General features: G+C 33.3%; 1 pseudogene; it reads left to right on the top strand.

Moving 5' to 3' along the window:
- Nucleotides 1–5,153: 5,153 nt before the first annotated feature.
- Nucleotides 5,154–5,846, top strand: LOC120193208 (annotated as a pseudogene).
- The last annotated feature ends 9,831 nt before the right edge of the window (nt 5,847–15,677 follow it).

The following is a 15,677-nucleotide window of genomic DNA, read 5'->3' as shown; positions in this document are numbered from 1 at the left end:
TCATGTCTAGCACCAACTTTCTTCATGACACGCTCACATCATTGAAGATTCATCAAGCTCAATATAAGGGAGTTCTACCTTACTTTATATTATATTTACTCATTTATGCACTCTATATTATTATGAGCATACATTTGCATCTTAAACTATGCTTGAATAATCATATGTTATTATTCACTTGCATACTATATGATTTTCATGCATAACATATGTTTCCACATCTTTACTTAGCTTTATATTATGTTTACATACGTTTTAGATTCATTTATTATGTTTGCATATCATTTACATATCATGACAGCATGTATTCATTCATTCATTAACTCATGTCATGTTATTCTAGCTCATGTTATGTTTACATAGGTCACTAGCTTTAAATCCATGTTTCTTTAGCTCATTTGCATGCATGCATCTATTTTCTAGCTCATATATGTTTTCTTAAAGGTCATGAACGTCCTTTGCCTTTTATCTAGCTTATATATACATGTTATCTTAGCTTCTAGATGATCATTCATAGCTCATATCACTCAAACACCTCACGACATCATGCATTTTACATTAAATGAGCTCACACATTGCTTACTTGGTTTGTTTGTTAATTCCTATAGGTGAAACATTAAGAAGGCATATTATGGTAGCTTGGTTAGCTAAAAGGATAAGCATAGCAGCTCACACTAGCTCATGAACGTTATGGCATCTCATTTCATCACTTAAGGAGCTTCAACTTAGCTAGAGGAGCTAGCATGTAGCTGAACCTAGTTGGAGGAGAGCTTTGGACCAAATTGTTGAAAAATGGACTAAAGGTAGCTGGAAGTAGCTGGGAGAGTAGCTGAGGAGCTGAGAAGACCAAAGCTAACTAGATTGAGTTCATCAAGCTATAACTCACCTAGTTAGCTACCAAGACACTCACCTAGCTTATCTTGAAGGTAGTTCATCTTTAGGCTGCCCATGGACTTCAAGACATCATCATATGGTTGTAACCTCACCAAAGCCTTGCAAGAAGACCCATGTGCGTTCAAGTAGGCTGCCATGTGCATCATTCAAGCATGTGCACTCCATGTGACATCAAATTGGCGCCAAAACACCAAGGGATACTTCCTCTTCGGCCAAAGACTCTTTCCTCTTCATTTTGGCACCCAAAACTTCCAAATGCATTCAAATCATCCTTAGGGCCGAACCAACACATAACCATTCGGCCAAGAGCATGTATCTTCATTAAAATCATGTATTTTCATCAAAAATTATGTATTTTGAAAGGGGTTTCAACCTTGGCCGAACTGTAACACCCCCAACCCGTATCTGACCCGGATACGAGTCCGAAGTGTCACATTGACTTTTCAAACATTTATTCGTATAAAATAGTGAGTAATTTTAAAACTTTTATAACATTTAACTTATTCAAAACATTTAAAAAACTATTCAAAGCTTATACAATATATTCTTTTAATTACATGCCAACTAGAACTTTATATACAAAAATACATATTATTCACCTCTCTTCTGATCTGACATTCGGTAAGGAGAACTAACATGTCTTGTTCCTCTTTACTTCTCTTTTCGCTTTCCAAACCTACGTGTGAAACAATCACACGCTAAGTCGATGACTTAGTGAGGTATATAAAACATATAATATTTCATATAACATAAAGCATACATAAACATATACCATCATTATCATAATCTCTATCATTATCATTAAGAAACACACATAACATCATATGGTTCATGTAACACATTTCAAACCACTTACTTTTGATAACCATTTATAATTCCATCGTATACATATCACATTCAGTATGTTTGTTTAATCTCTTTATTATCCCATGTACACTAGTGAGAACTTAATGTGAGTACATTGAGGTTGACACATATGTTGTCACCACAGCTCGATCAATGTCCGAAGGACCTATCCAGAGGTCATAAAGATCCTCGGTAACTATCCAGAGGTCATAAAGATCCTCGGCAACTGTCATAGGTTCCGAAAAACCTAGGTAAACTGTCCATATGTTCCTTAGAACAATATGTCCATATGTCTCTAGGTAATTAATATGTAGGTATACTGTCCATATGTCGAAAGACATAGGTAATTCTGTCCATATGTTCGTAGAACAGGTATACCCTCGACTCTTGGCATGCCAACTATACCCATAGCTATCATATCACATAACATGGGTATTATCATTTATAACATTTCATATCACTTGTTATTTCTCTTCTGACACATACCACATGTATGTGAACCATATATCTCATATCATCACATGTATCACAAGTGCATGTATTCACGTAGATCGTTTCATATGACTTATATTTCTCATTTGTTCATGTAACTCGCATGTCATATCATGTAATATATAACACATAATCATATAGGCTCACGGTTTTATCACCTATCATGTTATTTCACATATACTCTTTTATATCGCATAAACTCATATATAACCACATGTATGTGTAACCATATATCATATCAATCACATGTATCACAAGTGCATGTATTCACGTAGATCGTTTCATATGACTTATATCATTTCTCATTTGTTCATGTAACTCGCATGTCATATCATGTAACATATAACACATAATCATATAGGCTCACGGTTTTATCACCTATCATGTTATTTCACATATACACTTTTATATCGCATAAACTCATATATATCATATCACCTATAATAACATATGACACATATACCCATAACTCTATCACATACTTATATCATTCACATTAGTCACATGGGTCATTTCTCATAACTATATCACACATATGTTCATGGGTATATCCCATAGCATATAAAATAACATATAAATTATATGTATTCATGTGTATACTTTCATTTAACCTATATATCATGTCATATAACTTATCTCATAACTTATTTGATATTCATATATTCTCATCTTATAACTTTATTACCTATGCATATAACCTTATGACTTATTATCAGTACTCAATTAATGTTCCTATATGGTTCCATCTTTTCATATAACCTATGAGCTATTCTTATATTACCCTATATCAACCATACTTTGTTTATCTCACTTTTTATATCATTCATTTATCACATATTTGTCACTTGCTTATAACACTTCTCTGGTTTTCATATGACATGTAAATCATTGTCATCTTGTTCTCATATAATTTCTTATAGTCACTTATCACTTATCACATAGTTTACATCCTATGATCATAGAATCATATCAATAACATATACTCTGCACACATATAAATCATAACAAACACATACCTCTATGAATTCATGCATTTTACTATTGGAAATAGACGTCATCAGTTTTATTTTCCATTTAACATCATATACTAAATAATGTGCACTACCTTAGCTTTGCTTTGATTCGATTCTAATCCTTCAATTGATTCAGAACGGGATCACGTTCTATATCTACATAATCATACATAGATCTATATTAGTATTATAACTATACTCTATGGTTCACTCTTTAGATTAAGATAAATGCCAATTTCTTCTTTCAATAAGGGTATGCATCGAGCACTACTGATGCATCGGTGCATAAAATACATTCGATGTTGTATTATATTGGGATGCATCGATGCATGCCTTATGCATCGATGTACTAATTGCATTGATGTTTCTATTTAAAAGAGTGCATCGATGCACTGCCTGTGCATCGATACACCTTCAAAATTTCTGGGTTTTAACCTTGATGCATCGATGCACAATGAATATGCATCGATGCACTCTGCCCAGAATCCTCTTTTTGAACCCGAAAAATTCATTCATTTTGGCTTAAATCCATCATGTTTCATCCCCTTTTTCATTCTTAACTCTAGTACACATACTTAAACAAATATACTCATTTATACTTAAGCTTTCCATAATCTTAAGTATTACCTAAGGATCAAACCCACCCTTAAAATCAACAAATCATCAGCTAACAGGAATCTTACCTTTGCCTTGGAGCTTTCACGGAGGAAGAAGAAGAGAAGAAAAAGAGAGAAGAGATTTTTGAAAATCTTTCATCCTTATCCATATATATATATCATTATTTAATTCATCTCTTGGTCAAATGACCCTTTTGTCCTTTAATACCTTTTATAATTACTAACATCTTTTAGGATTTATTTCCAGATAAATCATTGAACTAATCCATTCTTCTACTTTAATCACCAAATTCTGAAAGTTTACCATTTAGTCACTAACCCATAGTTTGGGGTGTTACACGAACCATCATGTGTCTATTTGGCCTAAACCCTTTGAAAAACTATAAATAGGCTAGTACATTTCATTTGTAATCATCTCTCTCTTATATAAAATAACCTTGTGAGTTATTTCTCTTCAAAGTTCTTTGTGAACTTTATCGATTAAACAAGTATTCCTATACTTGTGGCGTAAATCCTTCCATTTTGATTCCAAAATTCCTAGATTGATATCTAGTGGGTTGAAGACACTATCACCACCCCTCAAGCAAGTTGTGAAGACGGGATTGTGCTTCATAGCATAGTTTCCTCTTTGGCGTGTTTGAGATACAACATCACCACCATTGCCATTTCATCATCAACATCATCCATCTCTTCCATCAATTCCTCAGCATCTCTATCCTTTCTTTATTTCATTTCATTCTTATTCTTTCATTTCATTACTTATATTATTATTCCCTTTATTAAGTCCATTATTAATCATATTTTCTTATCTTATTTTGCAGCCCAAACTTATAAATTCAAGGACATCAGTACTTATCAATCCTAGATCGGGACACAATAAGGTTATCTACTCTTTTCATCAAAGCGTGTAGATCCGCCTTACATCATTTTCCATTTCTTTTAATCTTTCTAATTGTGTTTTGATGCAAATTCGTTATTGCAATTAGTGAGTACATATGAATATGATATAACCATTCATCCAAAATAAAATTGGCTGAAATTATTGTTTTCAAATAAAATTTTAATTGATGTGTTACTATATGATTTATTGAAAATATAGTGTAAAATTAGTTGTTTAATAGTAATAGCAATAATAGTTTCCTCTTTGTTTTTCTTTCATTTAATGAATGCCTTCTTTGGCTCGGCAATGAAGCAATAAATCAACTAAAAACTCAAGTATGTTAATATGGATTGCTTTGAATTGTTTGTGTTGTTCTAAATTTGTTATTTCTTAGAAATATTTCATCTTTATATGTATTTATGTGATATTCGTGTTGGTTTCTCTTTCAAGGAAGAAGTTACGGTCGCCCAATCTGAGGCAACACCCGTTTTGGGTGAGCCACTGGACCTCAACTCGGCCTTGCCCCTTGTGGTGAGGAAGTCGCAAGCTCACGGTGGTCTTGCATGCGGCTGACACGAAGCCGCCAAGGCGGTCGAAAAGCACAATGCACACCTTTGCATTATATCCGATGTCCGTGACCAACCAGATTATGTTAAGCTGGTCAAGGCGCTTTGTGTCGATCACAATGTTAAATTGCTACATGCCCCGAGTTCTAAAACTCTCGGAGAGTGGGCCAGTGTAAGTGACATTTCATTGCTCGTTTACGTTCGAATTATTTTGAGTGGCAAATCGAAAGTGACTACCAGTGTTGTGAATGTTAATTATGTTTCATCTTTGCATACAATTATGTAAGATAGACTCCGAGGGGAAGGCACGGAAGGTTGTTGGTTGCTCCTGCGTAGTTGTGAAGGTATGCATATATACATCGAAGTACAATCCAGTTTGCTTAAAAATGTTTTTGTTTCTTCGATTTAGATTGATTCAGATAATGTACAATGTATGTTCTTCGCTTAAGAGTTTAGGAATTTTATTGTTCTTTTTCTTGTAGGATTAGGGTGAACAACACGAGGCAGTTGAAGTTGTTCAGCAGCACAAGGATTAAGTGATCATAGGACAGTTTCTTTGGTAAAATTATAGTTACTTTTCTGGATCATCTATGATTTTTGGTAGTAAACAACGAATTAATATGCCTAAGAATTTTCTATTTTCGAAGTCGTTGCAATGTTGAACTGCTTGGTGTTTCATATGCATGCAACTATGATGCTATTGTCTTTATTTATTTATCTTTCTCGATATAGTAAAACGTTCGTTTGAGTTTGCCATTATAAAAAAATTGGGTTTGAAATTCAATCTCGTTTTTAAAACTTGAGTTCGACTTTATTCGATTTCAAGTAAGGTTGATAAATATTTACTGGATTTGTGAATTATTTTAGTAAACATAATTACGAAATTGTTTTTGTGTTTGATGATAAATTAGGCTAACCTCATGCACACCTACACACAAAGATACTCGTCTGTAGATACTCAACTCGTATAACCTAAGAAGAATTGCATATCCTTTACCCTTTTTCATTGGTTAATCAAAATGATGTCTTTTAAAATGTTATGGATATAGCATAGGCCCAGCTCATACACAAGGCAGTTTAATTGTTGGAGCTTTTTGGTGTAAATTTACACTGTAGAAAGATTTAGGGAAAACTATTTTTTTGTTACTCACCTATTATTTACTTTTTATTCTAAATTATTATTTTCAAGGGTAAATTACGTGTTTAGTACCTAAACTAAATATTTTTCGATTGTAAATAAATAAATTTGTTACTAAATAGAGGTTCTTTTTGTCACAATGACATAGTAAATTTAGTCAAAATAAAAATTCTGACAAATTTATTTAATCCAAAAAATAATTTATAACAAATATTAATTTCTTATCATAAAAAATGGTGACAAGTAATATTCTTTCACAATAACAAATTGTAACAAAATGATTTAGTCATAATAACATGTTAAATTTAGTCAAAGTAAAATGTTAAATCAAATTTATTTCGTCCTAATATTTTGTCAAAATAAAAAATTGTGAAAACTTTATTTGATCAAAATAACAATATATAACAAATACTAATTTCTCATTATAAAAAAATTGTGACAAATAATCTTTCACAATAACAAATTGTAACAAAATTTTTTAGTCACAGTAAAAAGTTATAAAAAATATTTAGTGACAAAATAAAAGTAGTGAGAAAATAAATTTTGTTGTAGTATGTCTTTTTGTCACGAAAACCTTTTTTTAATGTTATAATTTAACTTAATTGTGACGAAATTTACTTTTCATGATAAAATAATTATTTTATTTTAACAAATATTATTATGACGTTGTCAGACCACGATAAAACTAAGAATCCAAGTGACTCGAAAGGAAAGGATAAAGCATGTGAATATATGAGTATAGTATAAAGGCTCGGTAGTGAGGCAAAGGTGAATGCAATTTATTTATTTAATTATTTTGATCGAGGAAGACTTACGATAAGTCAATCTCATAATATTTATTTTAAAGTATGATCACTATCTTAATTATGGTTTATTTCCATAATGTAAAGTGTTATGAATGGTTAAGGGTATGAACTTACTTTATGATGGTGAATTTTAAAATGATTCTGATTTTGAAATGTTAATTAATAAATGGTTATATTATGATTTATAAGCCCATTATATGTTGCATTGAAAGTCATAGGTACACTTGGCATGCCATTGAGTTGAGTAAAGTAAGGTAAAGTTATAGTAAATTTGTGTACATTATGAAAGGCATTGTTGGTGCATATGATAGGATTTATACTTGGAGTGCAACCTACAATGATGATGATGATTAGAACTTTTAGTGCTTAGTGCGCACATGATGTTTAACTCACGCACCTTATAATTTATTAAAATGTACATTGGGCTGTGAAAATGGAATATAAAAGTTGTTAAATGTGTTTGAATGTGAAAGGATATGAGATGTTTATTATACATAACAATGTTTATCATGATTTGTATAAAATCATGAGATGATGATTATTTTCAGGTTATGATGAATAAATTGGCTTGAATAAGTCCGTTTGAAAGTTTAATGTTTTTCATTAAATTACTTCTAATGTTTTAACATATTTATGATATTTTTATGTTCTATCTCACCTTAGTTTATTGCAACCTCACTAAGTTTTACTTAGAGCGGCACGAGTCAACTTATCTCACTGGTTAAAGGAATTGTTATTATTCCCAGAGGTCATAGGTTCTAGCACCAGTAGCTGCACCAAGGTGATTGAACGTTCATTGTCAAATGGTTGAGAGTATTTAGAATATATATTACTTTGTAATCACCTTAGCTTAAAAAAAGAAGTTTTACTTAGAGCGTGATGATTTTCATGTGTAGGTTTGGATAAAGAATAGGATGTGAAGTGAGGAGCCTCCCGAGCATCTTTTTGGAGACCATCTATATTATCAATATCAGTAAGACATCTATGATGTTTCTTTTGACTTTTAGTTGAATGTATAATTATATCAGCTAGTTTTGTTTATCATATTTGTTTAAATGGTTTGCAATAGTAAATTAGGATCATTCTATTTTGGCTAGTTTAGTTATATTCGTATTTATGAATGAAATATATATATATTATGTTTAAGTGGTTTTCAAATTAAGCAGTATTTAGGCATTTTAAATCGTTTATGAAACAACACTAAACTGTCTAATTACTGCCTAAAATCATATTCATTTTGAATGAATAAATATTATTTTATGATTTTATGTGATTAAAGAAATAGTTTTAAAGTTGATAAGGGAATGCTTTAGAATGAAACAAAATTTTAAGCATTTATGTTCGACGAATATATGTAATGTTTATGTAACATCTTTAACTCGTATTTTGAGATGTACGCGATTTGTGGGTGTTACAATTATTGGTATCAAGGCTGCATGTTTAGCTGATTCTCGGCTTAAACTGAGTTTATGTTATGTACGAAATTTGTACAAGCCACTGGGATGTTGAAATTACATATCTGGTATGATTTGATGATTTTTATGATGTTGCTCCTTACTAAGGTATAGATATTTGTGATTATTTAGATGTTAGATTCAGAGAGCTCGAGATGAGCTACCAAACAGGAAGTTTTCGAGAACCGGTAGTGGTAGTAGCAATGAGGTCGAGCATGTATCGCATGTCCAGTACGACCAACAAAGAGCACATGCATCAGGGAGTGCTGTCCAGATCAGGGGAAGTTTTGCAAGTTTTAGAGGCTATTTTGGCTCTATATCAACTAGTAGTAGCACCTCTCCCTCCTCCACCTCCACCTTTTGCTTCTGTTTCTGCTCCTTTGACCCCGAGGGTACCAATTCTGAAAGAATTGAAAAGTTTAAGAGCGTCTAAATTTAAAGGTGAAGCAAATGAAGACCCTGTAGTGGCTAACACGTGGTTAAATTATGTGAAGATTATGCTAGATAGTCTTCATTGTTCAGATGAGGAAAGACTGGAGTGTAACACCCTAATCCAATCTAACCCAAATATCAATGGAATAGGATGCCAACAGAACCATCGAAATGGTCAACCTAAAAATTTCTTTTAAAAGATTTGTAAAACATCGAAATCATTCATCGTAGTGTAAATAAAACATCATAATCATAGTTTTAAAAAATAAGGGAGTCTCCCAATGCATAAAAATACATTCATATAGTAAAATCATAATTAGAGTTATGAATCGATCATACGAAAGGTCCATATAAAATACAAGCCCTTTAAAATAGACTCAAGACATACTCTGCAATAGCTGATCTAGAATGTACTGATGTGATAGGCTCCTCGACGATCCCTATACTAACCTACGTAGGAAAACATATTCCATACGTTGAGCTCACAAGCTCATGCCATGAAAATAACTATTCAATACTACATGCATTCATTACATGAACATGTTGGTGTGCAAAGTAATAAACATGAAAAAGTACATAAAAACCATGAGATAGGCCAGGTGGTGTGGTTGGAGGAATTTATGTGCAACACACTAGCCTATATAGAACGTGGTAGCTTTCGGGTAAGAATCAACATTTACTTGCATTGAAACTTATAGACCATAGTCTACCTTGGATCCTTGAGAGGTTGGGGTGAGGTTCAGAATTTACATGCATCGAAAGCTCACATCCCGTACCTAGTCGAGCATAGGGTATGATTCTAGAATTTACGTGCATCAGAATTTATACCGGCATGACCTAAAATTTATGTGCATCGAATGGATACCAAACAGAAATATCCAGATATTCACAAAAAAAGGACGATCGTCATAATACTAGAGAAACTCGAGTATCCTAACTATTTCCCAAGCATTATACAAAGGAAAATCTTATTTCATCCTATCTTGTTTGGTTTCTAGGTGAGAATTGAGCTAACATGTTTGTTTTCACTTGCATTGAATACTTAAGGCTTATACGAACTCAAAACACCATAGCCTGAACACCCAAACAAATTAACCAAAATAGCCCAAAGATCATTGTGGGTATTGATATTGTACCAACAGAATCAATACTGGACCATTGGCTATCAATACTCACCCTGAGTATCGATACCAAAAATAGCTTCGATGTTTTGGAAAATGTCTTGGTATCGATACATTTATGGTGAGTATCGATATCCCTGTGAGCATTGATACCAAATTTAGCTTGATGTTTAAAAAATACCTCAGTATTGATATCAACCTTCTGAGTATCGATACTAGACCCCGAGTATTGATACTCATTGAAGAGGTATCAATATTGCCCTTATAATATACTTGGTTTTTTCCTTTCACGAAGAATAGTATCGGTATTGTTCTTCTAGTACCGATACCAACAAACTAAAATACCCTGTTTTGGGCATAAAATGCCTTTAAATCTCACCCATACACTCCCCTAAGACTAGCAAAGCTTATTAAAGTCTTATTTGAGTCTTGGAGGTTAAAAGTTATCATATTTCATGCTTACAAACCATAAAAATAAATCTTGCCATGAAATCACTCTAGCATTCTTACATGAACAAAACATACCAAAATACACACACCATGACCTATATACAGTATGGTCAAGTTATAATCTTGTTATCTTGAAGCTAGGTGACAGAAACACGTTCCCAAATCACCCAAAGACTAGTTTTTCCTTCCTTTAGCCTTTGAGCTCTCCCCTAGCTCTTGCACTAATCAAACAAGTTTAAATGAGTTGTTAGCTCATTTTAAACCTTAGGAATGAGCTAAAAACATTTTATACAACTTAAATCTCATAAAATGAACAAGAACTTAGGATTTACAAACCCCACTAAAACCCATTTTCGGCTAATTAAGCCAAATCTTACCAAAGTGAGTTTGAACGAAAGCTTGAAGGATTGTGAATCTTACCTTGAATTCACAATGGAGACTTGAATTTCTTAAAGTCTCAAACTTTTGCTTGTTCTTGAAGAGCAAGGGAGATAAAGATTAAAGAGGAAAAAGATATGGCTTTTGGTGATAAAGAGATATCATAAACAGAACTGAGATCATCCCAGTTTAATATGGTTCAGCTTTTGGTTAAAAAGTTGGGGTAATTGCTTACCTAGTCCCTCCATATTTATGTCAAGGTTAAAAATACTATTTTTAAATACTAAGGGAAATTTATTCTAACGCCCAATCGAATAAACTTGAATCTCATAGCACGTATTTTGGGGCGTTGCATGGAGGGCATAGTTTCACTGCTGTGAGGTCATGCTCGTATTTGGTGGATAAATGTGACTACATCTGTTCCTCCAAATCATATTACCTGGCAGTTTTTCTAGGAGGCCTTTCAGAAAAAAAAGTATTGGAAAACAGTTTATTAATCAGATGAAGTATGATTTCTTTAATCTAATTTAGGGAACCAAATCTCTATATGAGTATGAATGTGAGTTTAACAAGCTCAGTCGATATGCCTCCTAGTTTATTCATACAGAGAGGGATGTTTATTCAAGGTCTCCGCCTAGACTGAAGGAAATTCTATTGACTGCAAATTTGTCCACTTTTCAAGAAGTGGTAAACAAATATAAAGATTTGGAAATGGCTCAAAATGAAAGAGCAATGACTAATCAGAGACAGCAGTCAAAGAGGTCAGGAGCATCATCCTCATCTCAATCTAAAAGAGGTCAAAATTCGGGTTATCATGACCAAAATAAATTGAAATGTGGTGCTTCTAGTCGGAAGGGATCTGAATCAAAAGAAAATGGTCGATAGACTCAGACGATAGCTATTAAAGATGGTAGATCAGCTCAGCCACAGGGTCAGTTTTTACCATGTTAGTAGTGTGGCAAAACTTATCATAGAGCGTGTAGAGCGGGTTCATGAACTTGTTTTTGTTGTGCAGATACTGGCCACTTTATCAAAGACTATCCATTAGTAGGAGAAAGATCAGTACAGATACAAAGGTTTGTAACAGTGTCTCGAAAAGGCGATCGAGGCAGAGGTAGAGGGAAGGGATATTCAGAGACAGCTTCCCAATCTGATGAACGTGCTTCATCCAGAGTGTACAACATCGAGACTAGAGAGGACCGAGATGATCCTTAGATTATAGCAGGTATTTTCTATCTTTATGATGAGCATGTATTTGTTTTGATTGATTCAGGTTCTACGCATTCCTATGTTAGTTTGTGATTAGTTAGAGAAAGAGGAAAGAGCAATGATTAATTAGAGATAGTAGTCAAAGAGGTCAGGAGCATCATCCTCATCTTAATCTAAAAGAGGTCGAAATTCGGGTTATCATGACCAGAATATATTGAAAGGTGGTGCTTCTAGTCGGAAGGGATCTGAAGCAAAAGAAAAGGGTTAATAGACTCAGACGACAGTTATTGAAGATACTGTAGATCAGCTCAGCCACAGGGTTAGTTTTTACATGTTAGTAGTGTGGCAAAACTTATTATAGAGCGTGAAGAGCGGGTTCATGAACTTTTTTTTTGTGCAGATACTGGCCACTTTATCAGAGACTATCCATTAGTAGGAGAAAGATCAGTACAGATACAGAGGTTTGTAATATAGTCTCGAAAAGGCAATCGAGCAGAGGTAAAGGGAAGGGATATTCAGAGACAGCTTCCCAATCTGATGTACGTGCTTCATCCAGAGTATAAAACATCTAGACTAGAGAGGACCGAGATGATCCTGAGATTATAGCAGGTACTTTCTATCTTTATGATGAGCATGTATTTGTTTTGATTGATCCAGGTTCTACGCATTCCTATGTTATTCGTGATTAGTCAGAGAAAGAGGAATTCTATTAGAACCCATCGATAGTGATATGATAGCTACAAATCTATTAGGCCATAGTGCTAGAGTAAAACGAATTAGTAGAAATTGTATGATAAAAATTCAAGGGTTGTATTCCCAGTGAATTTTATGAAATTGTCGTTTAATAAGTTCAAGATTATATTGAACATGGATTGGTTATCTCTGCATTATGGATGGGTAGATTGTCGCATGAATCGATTATTTTTGAAATATACGGAGGGTTCTAAAATAATAGTAATCGGAGAAAAAGCGAAATCATTATGCAATGTGATATCTGCAGTGATGGCCATGAAATTGATATCAAAAGGTTGTTCAGCTTTTCTAGAAAATGTGATTGATACCTGAACATCTGAGGTTAAATTGGAAGATATTCTAATACTTCTAGAGTTTCCAGATGTATTTCCTAATGAATTACTCGGATTACCTCCTGATTGAAAAGTAGAGTTTAACATTGATATTTTTTTCGGGTACTTCCACTATTTCAATGGCTTCAAATGAACTCAAAAAGCTAAAGGCACAGCTATAAGAGCTACTTGATCTTATCGTCAGTTGAATAAAATGACGGTAAAGAATAAATACCCTCTTCTTGAGAATCAATGATCTATTTGATTAGATCAAATATGTTTCACTATTTTCAAAGATTGATCTTTGATCTGGGTATCACCAACTAAAGATTAAATAAGAAGATGTTCCGAAGATGACTTTTAGAACCCGATATGGCCACTATGAGTTCATAGTGATGTCATTCGGACAGACCAATGCTCCAACAACATTCATGGATTTGATGAATCGAGTATTTTAGTCGTACCTGGATTAGTTTGTGGTCGTGTTTATTGATGATGTATTGGTTTATTCTAAGACTAAAAAGGAACACGAATGCGAATTCTGGTTTCAAGAAGTTTCTTTTCTTGGCCATGTGATTTCATCAGAAGGAATTAGAGTAGTTACCAAGAAAGTACAAGCCATATTGGAGTGGAAAACTCTAAAGAGTGTTTTCGAATATCGAAGTTTCTTGGGATTAGCTGGTTATTATGGGAGATTCATGAAGAATTTCTCAATGATTGCTTCTCCACTTACTAAGCTACTTATAAAAGATGTGTCATTTGTTTGGACTGAAAAGTGCCAAGAAAGCTTCTAGGCGCTTAAGAAGATTCCAATAGAAGCGATGGTTTTAGTGCAACCATAATCAGGTAAAGATTATGTGATTTATATTGATGCTTCTCATAACGGTTTGGGATGTGTATTAATTTAATAATGAAAAGTGGTAGCCTATGCTTCGAGACAGTTAAAAACGTACAAAAGAAACTATCCGACTCATAATTTGGAGTTAGCAGTTGTGGTATTTGCTTTAAAAATTTGGTGACACTACTTATACGGTGAACGGTGTTATATTTACACATATAATAAAAGTTTGAAGTATCTGCTAACTCAGAAAAAATGAACATGAGACAAAGGAGATTAATCAAGCTTTTAAAAAACTATGATGTGGTTATTGACTATCACCTTGGAAAGGCTAATGTGGTAGTTGACTCACTTAGCCGAAAGACATTCTCTGCTTTAAGAGCTTTAGATGCTCAATTATCAATAAAGAATTACGGTGCACTTGTTGCAGAGTTAAAGTTGAGACTTGCATTGTAAGATCGGATCAGAGTAAAGTTGAGAAATGTTTAGCAAAGATTGAACAATTGAAGAAATGTGAAGTTACAGATATTAAAGTTAAGTATGATGGATATTTATATTATAGGGGTCGAATTTGCATACCCAATGATAAAGAATTGAAGAAAGATCTTCTCTTTGAAGCTCATTATAGTCCTCCGACTATGCATCCAGGAGGGAATAAAATGTACCAAGATCTAAAGAGTTGATATTGATGGGCAGATATGAAAAGGGCTATAACTGAGTTTGTATCTAAATTCTTGACATGTCAGCAAGTAAAAAATAGAACATTAGGTGCCATCTGGTTTTCTGTAACCTGTTTCTATTCCTTAGTGGAAATGGTTACTATGGATTTCATGATAGATTTATCTTTGACACCCAGTAAGAAATACTCATTTTTATGTGATTGTGGATAGATTAACTAAGATAATACACTTTATTTCAGTTCAAGCAGATTACTCGATGGATAAGTATGATGAGTTATATATAAAAGAGATTGTACAACTATATGGAGTACTTATCTCAATAGTTTTTGACAGAGACCCGAGATTAGCTTCGAGGTTTTGGAAGTCTTTGCGTACAGCTTTGGGAACTCGACTGAATTTCAGCACAGCTTTTCATCCGTATACAGATGGTCAATCTGAGTAGACTATTCAGATACTTGAAGATACGCTAAGGGCATGTGTTATTGATTTTAAAAGATCATGGGAAAAAATATTTTTCTTTAGCAGAGTTTGCTTATAACAATAGTTATCAATAGAGTATTAAGATGGCTCCTCTTGAAGCATTATATGGAAGAAAATGTTAGACACTACTGAACTGGTATGAGCTAAAGGATCAAGATATAATTAGTTCATATCTGATTAAAGAAGTGGAAGACAAAATAAAAGTCATTCAAGACAATCTCAAGATAATTGCTAATAAACAAAAATCTTATTCAAATTTGAAAAGAAAAGAAATTGAATATTGAGTTGGTGATAAATAAATTCAAAAATGAAAGTTGTG

This window comes from Hibiscus syriacus, unplaced genomic scaffold (assembly GCF_006381635.1).
Source record: "Hibiscus syriacus cultivar Baekdansim isolate YM2019G1 unplaced genomic scaffold, ASM638163v2 tig00116989_pilon, whole genome shotgun sequence".
NCBI classification, from domain to species: domain Eukaryota; kingdom Viridiplantae; phylum Streptophyta; class Magnoliopsida; order Malvales; family Malvaceae; genus Hibiscus; species Hibiscus syriacus.
Note: the sequence above shows the minus strand (reverse complement) of the source record. Positions and strands in the feature narration are given on the sequence as shown.